At 60.4% G+C, this 10,000-nt stretch overlaps 3 non-coding genes across 3 annotated transcripts in view; all 3 read right to left on the reverse strand.

Annotated features, from left to right (window-relative positions):
* The window catches only part of LOC148345108 (28S ribosomal RNA), a 4,529-nt gene extending 4,014 nt beyond the window's left edge, over positions 1-515 (reverse strand). The window contains exon 1 of the ribosomal RNA XR_015848835.1: positions 1-515. This exon is cut by the window's left edge and continues 4,014 nt beyond it. This is a non-coding gene — a ribosomal RNA (28S ribosomal RNA).
* Positions 516-1,079: 564 nt separating this feature from the next.
* Positions 1,080-1,233, reverse strand: LOC148345109 (5.8S ribosomal RNA). The gene has a single exon (XR_015848832.1). It is a non-coding gene; the product is annotated as a 5.8S ribosomal RNA (ribosomal RNA).
* Positions 1,234-2,575: 1,342 nt separating this feature from the next.
* On the reverse strand, positions 2,576-4,563 carry LOC148345110 (18S ribosomal RNA). The gene has a single exon (XR_015848833.1). It is a non-coding gene; the product is annotated as an 18S ribosomal RNA (ribosomal RNA).
* Positions 4,564-10,000: the final 5,437 nt, after the last annotated feature.

The raw sequence follows: 10,000 nt of genomic DNA on the forward strand, positions 1-10,000 counted from the left end.
GGACGCGACCGCCGCGCCGACCGACCGGCCGCCCTGGCGCCGCCGGGTTGAGTCCCCCGAGCAGACTGCGCGGGCCCCACCCGTTTACCTCTTAACGGTTTCACGCCCTGTTGAACTCTCTCTTCAAAGTTCTTTTCAACTTTCCCTCAAGGTACTTGTCGACTATCGGTCTCGTGCCAGTATTTAGCCTTAGATGGAGTTTACCACCCGCTTTGGGCTGCATTCACAAGCAACCCGACTCCGAGAAGGCCTCGCCCCGGCGAGCCGGGGGCCGCTACCGGCCTCACACCGTCCCTGGGCTGAGCCTCTATCAGAAGGACTCGGGCCCCCGAGCGGCGCCGGGCTAAAGCGGCCTTCCGTACGCCACATTTCCCTCGCCCTACCGCAGGGCGGGGATTCGGCGCTGGGCTTTTCCCTCTTCGCTCGCCGCTACTGAGGGAATCCTGGTTAGTTTCTTTTCCTCCGCTTAGTAATATGCTTAAATTCAGCGGGTCGTCTCGTCTGATCTGAGGGCGTGCGCGTAGAGCTGTGCGGTCGGGGCCGGCGCCGGGACCGGCGCCGCCGCCATACGGCCGTTGTGATCCGTGCGGGGATCCGCTTGCTCGGCGACCCTCGCCGAGAGCAGCCCCGCGCCGCACGGACACGCGACACCGACGGGCGGACGGACGCCGAGGCGCCGACCGGGACCTTTACCTGAGGAGGGCGCCGAGCGCCGCCGCCATACGGGCCGCCGCGCGGAGCCGCGCGCGCGGAGCACCTTCTCGGTATGCTAAGTACCAGCCGTACTCACCGGCAGCCGAGAAGCACCTCCGGACGCGCGGACGCGCGACACCGACGGGCGGACGGACACGGAGCGCCGCCCGAGTCTGTATTTGAGGGTACGAAGGGACGGGGGTCCCTGCGAAACCCCAGCCGCGGAGTGGGCGGGGACACGGGTCGCGCGCCACCCGCCGGGCGGACCGGCGGAATGTCGCGGAGGGCCCGAGCCTCGCCCGCGCGGACCGGGTTCTCGCGCCACCCGCCGGACGGACCGGCGGAATGTCGCGGAGGGCCCGGCCCGCGTCCGATCGATTGGAAAGCGCCGCTCAGACAGGCGTGGCCCCGGGGTAAAACCGGGGCCGCAATGTGCGTTCAAAGTGTCGATGATCAATGTGTCCTGCAAATCACATTAGTTCTCGCAGCTAGCTGCGTTCTTCATCGACGCACGAGCCGAGTGATCCACCGCTAAGAGTCGTACGTTTGGGCCCTTTTACGTCCGCCCGGGACGATCGGAGACAAATTCACGACAGGGTTTGTACCGGAGACGAACGCGCCGCGGGTGCCGTTCGGTCGCTCCCGCGAGCGAGCCCCTAACCCGCGGCGCGGTTACCGACGGGCGCGATACGCGCGACGCCGCGACGAGCCGAGCGGGTCGGGCGCGCGGCGCTGAGGCCGGCGCCCGGCGTCTCCCGCTCGGGGCCGCGACGGCGCCCGAGACGTGCGTCGGCCCGGGTAGGTCGGGCGCTCGGCGCTGAGGCCGGCGCCCGGCGTCTCCCGCTCGGGCCTGACACGACTCGGCGACCGGACTCGCCGGGTAGGTCGGGGGCTCGGCGCTGAGGCCGGCCCCCGGCGTCTCCTACCCGGACCCCGGAAGGCCATCCGACTTGGAAGCCCCGCCGCGCCGCGAAGCGACGCTTTGGGTGTTGCTACCCGTCAGCGAGTGGGTTTGGTTTACAAGGGCGGCGCGACCGCGCTGACACCGAGGGGGGACTGGCCCCCGACCCGGCCGCGGCCTGCCCGGACTATGGATGGACAGAGGAGACCGCGGCGGACCGCGCGGAACCGAACCCCCGGTGTCCGGAGCCCCGGGAGGAACTCCGGTGTCCGGGGGCCGGCCCACGCGCGCGCTACGCGGCCCCTCGAGGGCTCCGGCCGACGGACGCGTTTGGCCGGGGAAAAAGGTAGCCGGTGGGAGCACCGTTTCGTCGCCCTGAACCTTCGTCTCGGGCGGGCGTCCCGACGCCGCCGCCATACGGCCGTTGTGATCCGTGCGGGGATCCGCTTGCTCGGCGACCCTCGCCGAGAGCAGCCCCGCGCCGCACGGACACGCGACACCGACGGGCGGACGGACGCCGGGGCGCCGGCCCGAACCGTTACCTTTAAAGGACGGGAGGTCGTCGAGGCGAGTGCCGCCCCGGAAGCGCGCGCCGGAAGCGCGAGAACCGCGCCGAGCTAGGGTCGTCGGCATAGGGGGATTCCCCGGTTACGGGGGTCCCGCGCACGGCCGCCGCCTTTCGCCCGTCGCTGGCGGTCGCCTGTCGTCGCGCCGCGCCGCGCTACTGGGGTCGTCGGACGAGCGCGCTACCCCGCTCGCACGGAGGTAGCGCGACATCGCCCGCCGCCTTTTCTCGCGTCGCGCCGCGCCGCGTGGCGCCCGCCGAACTCGCTCCGACGCGCGGCCCGGGAGTGACCCGCGCCGCGCCCCCCGTCCCGTCCCGTCCCGGTCTACCCTCTTCCTCCGCCTGCGACGACCCGCCGCCCTCGGCGTCTGGCTCGTCGGGGGTGTACCGAGGCGGATCTGCTGCCGCTCGTACGTTAATGATCCTTCTGCAGGTTCACCTACAGAAACCTTGTTACGACTTTTACTTCCTCTAGATAGTCAAGTTCGACCGTCTTCTGGCACACCGCCGGAGCCGGGGCCGGCCCCGGCGGGGACTATCCGAGGACCTCACTAAGCCATCCGATCGGTAGTAGCGACGGGCGGTGTGTACAAAGGGCAGGGACTTAATCAACGCAGGCTAATGACCCGCGCTTACTGGGAATTCCTCGTTGGTGGGAAATAATTGCAATCCCCAGGCCCTGTCACGAGCGGGGTTCATAGGATTACCCGCGCCTGCCGGCGCGGGGATAGACGACGCGCTTATACGCTCAGTGTGGCGCGCGTGCAGCCCCGGACATCTAAGGGCATCACAGACCTGTTATTGCTCATTCTCGTGTGGCTGAGAGCCACTTGTCCCTCTAAGAAGTTTTCTGCCGCCGACCGCGCGGGGGGCCGCGGTACTATTTAGTATGTTTGAGTCTCGTTCGTTATCGGAATTAACCAGACAAATCGCTCCACCAACTACGAACGGCCATGCACCACCACCCACGGTATCGAGAAAGAGCCTTCAATCTGTCAATCCTTTCCGTGTCCGGGCCGGGTGAGGTTTCCCGTGTTGAGTCAAATTAAGCCGCATGCTCCACTCCTGGTGGTGCCCTTCCGTCAATTCCTTTAAGTTTCAGCTTTGCAACAATACTCCCCCCGGAACCCAGACACTTGGTCGGTTTCCCGGGTGCTGCTCGGCGGGTCATGGGAATAACGCCGCCGGATCGCGAGTCGGCATCGTTTATGGTCGGAACTAGGACGGTATCTGATCGTCTTCGAACCTCCGACTTTCGTTCTTGATTAATGAAAACATTCTTGGCAAATGCTTTCGCTCTCGTCCGTCTTGCGCCGGTCCAAGAATTTCACCTCTAGCGGCGCAGTACGAATGCCCCCGGCCGTCCCTCTTAATCATGGCCCCAGTTCATGACAACCCACAAAATAGAACCGGAGTCCTATTCCATTATTCCCAGCTGCGATATGCAGGGGCGGCCGTGTGGCCTGCTTTGAACACTCTAATTTCCTCAAAGTAAACGCTTCGGGCCCCGCGAGTGACACCCAGCGAAGGGCATCACGGGGGCTTTTGCCGAGAGGCAGGGGCTGGGACAGACGGATGCACGCCTCGCGGCGGACCGTCAGCTCGCGTCCCGGGGTCCAACTAGGAGCTTTTTAACTGCAGCAACTTTAAAATACGCTATTGGAGCTGGAATTACCGCGGCTGCTGGCACCAGACTTGCCCTCCAATGGATGCTGGCCGATGGGTTTGTGTTCGGCTCATTCCAATTACGGAGACTCGAACGAGTCCCGTATTGTTATTTTTCGTCACTACCTCCCCGTGTCGGGAGTGGGTAATTTGCGCGCCTGCTGCCTTCCTTGGATGTGGTAGCCGTTTCTCATGCTCCCTCTCCGGAATCGAACCCTGATTCCCCGTTACCCGTGGTCACCATGGTAGGCGCAGAGTCTACCATCGAAAGTTGATAGGGCAGACATTCGAATGAGTCGTCGCCGCCTCGGTGTGGGCGAGCGATCGGCACGAGGTTATCCTGAGTCAACACAAAGGGGGGGCCGGGCCGGCGGAACGAGGACCGGCGCGCGCGGAGCCGCCCGCGCCGCTTACGCCCCCGCCCGGAGAGGCGGAGGCCGGACGCGGGGGACGCGCGCGACGGCTGAGCCCCCGCCCGCCGGACACCGCGTGGGTTTTTGTGTCTGATAAATGCACGCGTCCCCGGGGCGAGGCCGGAGCCCCGCCCGCGAGTCGGCGCTCGTTTGCATGTATTAGCTCTGGATTTGCCACAGTTATCCAAGTAACGGTGGAGCGATCAAAGGAACCATAACTGATTTAATGAGCCGTTCGCAGTTTCACTGTACTGGCCATTCGTACTTAGACATGCATGGCTTAATCTTGAAAACAAGCATATGCTACTGGCAGGATCAACCAGAGTGCGTCTGCCGCCGGGGGGGCGCTGCTGGTGGCGGTGCGGCCCTGGTCCGGGACGAGGCTGTGGCTACAGCCGGGCCCGGGGGGCCGCGCGACACTCGTATACGTTCGGACGGGCTGACGAGCGGGTGTCGTGAAACGATGTTTCGCGCGGAGCCCTAGCACGCGTGGCGTCGGGCTCCGCGACGGTCGGACGTCTGGGTGTGGCTCGAGACGGAAGCTCGACCTCGGTTCGTCTTGGTTCTGCCGCCAAAAGGTTCACGCCGAGGCATGGTTTCGCAAGAGGGCCCCGCGAGTGCCAGCCGTGGATCCCGCCTCACTCGTAACTCGTATCGGATTCGTCCGGCCTCACTTTCGTTCGCACATCGGACAGTTATACGTGTGCTTTAGTAGCTTCCGTTCCCTCTTAGTGAGGCCGTCCGTACGTACCGCCCCAGCTCTTTCTGAGGCGGGTATCCACTCGGCTCGGGGGGGCCCAACGTTTGCCTAGTATCCTCGGCGCTGGAGCTTGACCCGCAAAGCCGGAGGAGCCGCACGCCCGAACACCGGCTTGCGCCGGCCGACGTGGGCCCTCCGAGGCGGGTCTCGTGTGCCAATCGCTCAGTTGGGGAACCGGCAGGCCCGTGGGCCGACGCCGGCTCACCCGGGGGTGAAGGGTGCTTCGATGGAGGCCCCCTGTCAGCCTCCGCGGAAGTCCGGCTTCAATACTTTAAAGTTTGAAAAACTTAGACATTTTTCGAGAACCGGAGCTTAGAGGGGTACATGCAAAAGCCAGGGCCGCGGGAAGCGCCCTAAATACTTCAATACTTTAAAATTTGAAAAACTTAGAAATTTTTCGAGAACCGGCATCTTCCCTCGGTAATTGCGAGATGCGAGGCCGCCCCTAGCCTCTGCTCTGTCGGACTCAATGGTCACGGGTGGCCGCTGATTAGCCCTGGTGCTCACCTCTCAAAATTGCGAGTCCCTAATATAATTCTGGCTGTCGGCTGGAGAAGGGGGTATAAAATCGGCACTTGAGGGAACGCCGGGCCCTCAAGTTCGGGGCCCTCTAGCGGATTTTTGAGGTACTGCACTCCCATTGGAAATGCATTGCCCATAGGAATACATGGGCGCTCCGTCCACTACAATGTAATTCCCTCACAATATCTGCCCCCGCGTGGCCGCGCGATGCTACTGCTGCCCCGTTGGGAATGAATGGGCCTTTCGGAGGCCATAAATACAGCGCCGCTGCATGGATTTTGGCGGTACTGCGGCTGTCGTTGAAAATACATGGACCCGTCTGAATGAATGGGCCTTTCGGATTCCATAAACCCAGCGCCGCTGCATGGATTTTGGCGGTACTGCGGCTGTCGCTGAAAATACATGGACCCGTCTGAATGAATGGGCCTTTCGGAGGCCATAAACTCAGCGCCGCTGCATGGATTTTGGCGGTACTGCGGCTGTCGCTGAAAATACATGGACCCGTCTGAATGAATGGACAAAATATAAATCAGACACTACAGAACACAAGCATAATCCAAGATTACAAAATCATCTCAGCCTTTAAAAGAAACAAAAACCTGAAAGACTACTTAGTAAAAAGTAAATTACCAGAAATCAACATAACACAAACGCAGGGCCCCACATTCTACAAACAAGCCACCACAGTTAGGAACACCGTCACCAACACAAACTACCTAATTAAACAAACAATCACACCTGCTACGGAAAACTGAAAATACATGGACCCGTCTGAATGTATGGGCCTTTCGGAGGCCATAAACTCAGCCAGCGCCGGGCCAGTGTTTGGGGTATTGTGCCCGCCACTAGTGGCTGAATACATAATAATAATAATAATAATAATAATTCCCTTGTATTGTCATTCTGTGTAACAATGTACACAGAACGAAATGTCGATTGCACTGGGCTAGTGTTGAGGGAACGTCGGGCCCTCAAGTTCGGTGGCTTGGAGCGGATTTTTGAGGTACTGCACTCCCATTGGAAATGCATGGGCGCTCCGTCCACTACCATGTAATTCCCTCACAATATCTGCCCCTGCGTGGCCGCGGGATGCTACTGCAGCCCCGTTGGTAATGAATGGGCCTTTCGGAGGCCATAAATACAGCGCCGCTGCATGGATTTTGGCGGTACTGCTGCTGTCGCTGAAAATACATGGACCCGTCTGAATGAATGGGCCTTTCGGAGGCCATAAACTCAGCGCCTCTGCATGGATTTTGGCGGTACTGCGGCTGTCGCTGAAAATACATGGACCCGTCTGAATGAATGGGCCTTTCGGAGGCCATAAATCCAGCGCCGCTGCATGGATTTTGGCGGTACTGCGGCTGTCGCTGAAAATACATGGACCCGTCTGAATGAATGGACAAAATATAAATCAGACACTACAGAACACAAGCATAATCCAAGATTACAAAATCATCTCAGCCTTTAAAAGAAACAAAAACCTGAAAGACTACTTAGTAAAAAGTAAATTACCAGAAATCAACATAACACAAACGCAGGGCCCCACATTCTACAAACAAGCCACCACAGTTAGGAACACCGTCACCAACACAAACTACCTAATTAAACAAACAATCACACCTGCTACGGAAAACTGAAAATACATGGACCCGTCTGAATGTATGGGCCTTTCGGAGGCCATAAACTCAGCGCCGGGCCGGTGTTTGGGGAATCGTGCCCGCCACTAGTGGCTGAATCCCGGGCTAGTGTTGGGGGACTTGTGCCCGCCAATAGTGGCTGAATCCCGGGCTAGTGTTGGGGGACTTGTGCCCGCCAATAGTGGCTGAAATCCGCGCCGGTGTTTGGGGAAATGTGCGCGTATTATCGGGCCGGTGTTTGGGGAATTGCGCGCGTATTATCGGGCCGGTGTTTGGGGAATTGCGCGCGTATTATCGGGCCGGTGTTTGGGGAATTGTGCGCGTATTATCGGGCCGGTGTTTGGGGATATGCGCGCGTATTATCGGACCGGTGTTTGGGGAATTGTGCCCGCCACTAGTGGCTGAGAACTTGGCTAGTGTTTGGGGACTTGTGCCCGCCACTAGTGGCTGAAATCCGGGCCGGTGTTTGGGGAATTGTGCGCGTATTATCGGGCCGGTGTTTGGGGATATGCGCGCGTATTATCGGACCGGTGTTTGGGGAATCGTGCCCGCCACTAGTGGCTGAGAACTTGGCTAGTGTTGGGGGACTTGTGCCCGCCACTAGTGGCTGAAATCCGGGCCGGTGTTTGGGGAATTGTGCGCGTATTATCGGGCCGGTGTTTGGGGATATGCGCGCGTATTATCGGACCGGTGTTTGGGGAATCGTGCCCGCCACTAGTGGCTGAATCCCGGGCTAGTGTTGGGGGACTTGTGCCCGCCAATAGTGGCTGAAATCCGCGCCGGTGTTTGGGGAATTGTGCGCGTATTATCGGGCCGGTGTTTGGGGATATGCGCGCGTATTATCGGACCGGTGTTTGGGGAATTGTGCCCGCCACTAGTGGCTGAATCCCGGGCTAGTGTTGGGGGACTTGTGCCCGCCACTAGTGGCTGAAATCCGCGCCGGTGTTTGGGGAATTGTGCGCGTATTATCGGGCCGGTGTTTGGGGATATGCGCGCGTATTATCGGACCGGTGTTTGGGGAATTGTGCCCGCCACTAGTGGCTGAGAACTTGGCTAGTGTTGGGGGACTTGTGCCCGCCACTAGTGGCTGAAATCCGCGCCGGTGTTTGGGGAATTGTGCGCGTATTATCGGGCCGGTGTTTGGGGATATGCGCGCGTATTATCGGACCGGTGTTTGGGGAATCGTGCCCGCCACTAGTGGCTGAATCCCGGGCTAGTGTTGGGGGGGACTTGTGCCCGCCACTAGTGGCTGAAATCCGCGCCGGTGTTTGGGGAATTGTGCGCGTATTATCGGGCCGGTGTTTGGGGATATGCGCGCGTATTATCGGACCGGTGTTTGGGGAATTGTGCCCCGCCACTAGTGGCTGAGAACTTGGCTAGTGTTGGGGGACTTGTGCCCGCCACTAGTGGCTGAAATCCGCGCCGGTGTTTGGGGAATTGTGCGCGTATTATCGGGCCGGTGTTTGGGGATATGCGCGCGTATTATCGGACCGGTGTTTGGGGGAATCGTGCCCGCCACTAGTGGCTGAATCCCGGGCTAGTGTTGGGGGACTTGTGCCCGCCAATAGTGGCTGAAATCCGCGCCGGTGTTTGGGGAATTGTGCGCGTATTATCGGGCCGGTGTTTGGGGGAATTGTGCCCGCCACTAGTGGCTGAGAACTTGGCTAGTGTTGGGGGACTTGTGCCCGCCACTAGTGGCTGAAATCCGCGCCGGTGTTTGGGGAATTGTGCGCGTATTATCGGGCCGGTGTTTGGGGATATGCGCGCGTATTATCGGACCGGTGTTTGGGGAATCGTGCCCGCCACTAGTGGCTGAATCCCGGGCTAGTGTTGGGGGGACTTGTGCCCGCCAATAGTGGCTGAAATCCGCGCCGGTGTTTGGGGAATTGTGCGCGTATTATCGGGCCGGTGTTTGGGGATATGCGCGCGTATTATCGGACCGGTGTTTGGGGAATTGTGCCCGCCACTAGTGGCTGAGAACTTGGCTAGTGTTGGGGGACTTGTGCCCGCCACTAGTGGCTGAAATCCGCGCCGGTGTTTGGGGAATTGTGCGCGTATTATCGGGCCGGTGTTTGGGGATATGCGCGCGTATTATCGGACCGGTGTTTGGGGAATCGTGCCCGCCACTAGTGGCTGAATCCCGGGCTAGTGTTGGGGGACTTGTGCCCGCCAATAGTGGCTGAAATCCGCGCCGGTGTTTGGGGAATTGTGCGCGTATTATCGGGCCGGTGTTTGGGGATATGCGCGCGTATTATCGGACCGGTGTTTGGGGAATTGTGCCCGCCACTAGTGGCTGAGAACTTGGCTAGTGTTGGGGGACTTGTGCCCGCCACTAGTGGCTGAAATCCGCGCCGGTGTTTGGGGAATTGTGCGCGTATTATCGGGCCGGTGTTTGGGGATATGCGCGCGTATTATCGGACCGGTGTTTGGGGAATTGTGCCCGCCACTAGTGGCTGAATCCCGGGCTAGTGTTGGGGGACTTGTGCCCGCCACTAGTGGCTGAAATCCGCGCCGGTGTTTGGGGAATTGTGCGCGTATTATCGGGCCGGTGTTTGGGGATATGCGCGCGTATTATCGGACCGGTGTTTGGGGAATTGTGCCCGCCACTAGTGGCTGAGAACTTGGCTAGTGTTGGGGGACTTGTGCCCGCCACTAGTGGCTGAAATCCGCGCCGGTGTTTGGGGAATTGTGCGCGTATTATCGGGCCGGTGTTTGGGGATATGCGCGCGTATTATCGGACCGGTGTTTGGGGAATCGTGCCCGCCACTAGTGGCTGAATCCCGGGCTAGTGTTGGGGGACTTGTGCCCGCCAATAGTGGCTGAAATCCGCGCCGGTGTTTGGGG

The sequence above is a fragment of the Urocampus carinirostris genome, unplaced genomic scaffold (genome assembly GCF_059441175.1).
Source record: "Urocampus carinirostris isolate Australia breed hairy pipefish unplaced genomic scaffold, RoL_Ucar_1.0 HiC_scaffold_96, whole genome shotgun sequence".
Lineage (NCBI taxonomy): Eukaryota > Metazoa > Chordata > Actinopteri > Syngnathiformes > Syngnathidae > Urocampus > Urocampus carinirostris.